We start from the raw sequence: 1,812 nt of genomic DNA on the forward strand, positions 1-1,812 counted from the left end.
GACCCGCTCCCGCCCTCACAGGGAGTAAGAACCTCGATCCTGCTGGACAAGAACAAGGGCTGCGTCTCCTTCAACACTACATCGTGGATCCCTGTATCTTCCTCACTCGTAGTCAAACCGTCCTGTCCCTGACCACGGACTACATCTGCAGTAATTAACTTCATAGGTGTGACCATCTCCTGAAACATAGAGTCCAGGAACTTCTCCCCCTCCCTGATGTGTCGCAGTGTCTGAAGCTCGGTCTCAAGCTCCGTAACATGGAACTTGAGTTCCTCTAGCAGCAAACACTTGTCGCAGATGTAATCACCGTGAGCCTCAATGGGGTTCACCAGCTCCCACATCTCGCAACACTAACACATCACCTGCTGCATTCTATATAAATAATTAAATTTCTTATTATTAGTTATGAAGATCCTGCCCGGATATAGATGATAATGTCACACCGCTATTCAAAGTGCTTACCAACTTAAAGGTATGAAAGAAAAGAGAAGGAAGAAAACCAACCAACCAGCTGATCACCAACCTCCTCCTTGAATACTGTCTGTGGGGCCTGCTTGGTTGACTCGTCTCGCTGCTCCGCCTCCACAGTGCTGTCCAAGCCTGGGAGTGGGGAACAAAACAGAGCAAAAAACACACTCACCTCCCACTTATCCGAACTCTCCCACTTAGCAAAACTCCAGCACCACTCAATGCACAAAGCACTCCGTGCACTGCACTAGCCCCTCCCCTTTTATACCCAGATTCTACTTCCGGTTTAAACTGCCCAAGAGTTTAAAAAACCCTTAAAAAATTAAACTTATTTTAAATAATTGAATTCTTAACACACTAAAATTCCCAAAATACACTTAAATTATTTTTCTCCCACTTAGCAAAACTCCAGCACCACTCAATGCACAAAGCACTCCGTGCACTGCACTAGCCCCTCCCCTTTTCTACCCAGATTCTACTTCCGGTTTAAACTGCCCAAGAGTTTAAAAAACCCTTAAAAAATTAAACTTACTTCAAGGTACTTAAGATTAAGGTAATACTGCAGGAAAACTACAATGAAATTGAAGGGGGAAAGTAAAGGAGGGCTATTGATTGTGGAAGGAAGAAAAATCTGCGTTATGTTTCGATTTCGAACCGAAGTTGCTGCGGCCAAAACGCAGAGCATTAATCACTATACGAGCACGGCGCCACACATCATCAACTGGAGCACTCCTCTGACCACAAGAAAGTAACGCATGGCACTGCCTAGGAAAGATGGATTTTTGGTGAAGAGTCCAAAATCAGCACCGCCAGAAATTCAGAAGCGGTGAAATTCGACCCATGCCTCGCAGCGACTGGAGCCTTCATCCAGAATGGGAACTGGTGCAGGCACAGTTTCATTTAAAATAATTTTAGCCTTTTCACACGAGAAGAAATTCACCCCTGGAAATTCATTAAAAAAAAGGCCCCACTGGGAATCGAACCCAGGATTTTCTGTTTACTAGACAGACGCTTTGACCAGCTAAGCCACGGGGCCGACTACTGACACAACTTTTCGCCTCCACTCACTGATAGCTATCAGTTTCCGGTCACTGTCTTCTGGACTCTCAGGCCGTTTCTTATTTCTCCAGCTCTCTTGTCCATTCTGCCATGTGTCCCATTGCTGTCTGTATCTCCTGCTTAATTTATCTCAGTGTCAATCTGTGAGGTGATTCTGAATGATTACCCTATGTTTGTGTCTTATCTATATATATAAAACGGTCTGTCTTTCTGTCTGTCTCTCTGTCTGTCTTTCTGTCTGTCCGGCTATACAATCAATAGTTATAGAGCCTACCTACACATGTG

General features: G+C 44.8%; 1 non-coding gene across 1 annotated transcript; it reads right to left on the reverse strand.

The window, feature by feature from the left end:
• Positions 1-1,430: 1,430 nt before the first annotated feature.
• On the reverse strand, positions 1,431-1,504 carry trnat-agu (transfer RNA threonine (anticodon AGU)). Its single transcript has one exon. It is a non-coding gene; the product is annotated as a tRNA-Thr (tRNA).
• Between the last annotated feature and the right edge of the window lie 308 nt (positions 1,505-1,812).

The sequence above is a fragment of the Somniosus microcephalus genome, unplaced genomic scaffold (genome assembly GCF_052327205.1).
Source record: "Somniosus microcephalus isolate GS21.2 unplaced genomic scaffold, FLI_Smic_1.0 unresolved_chr1, whole genome shotgun sequence".
In the NCBI taxonomy this organism is placed as follows: domain Eukaryota; kingdom Metazoa; phylum Chordata; class Chondrichthyes; order Squaliformes; family Somniosidae; genus Somniosus; species Somniosus microcephalus.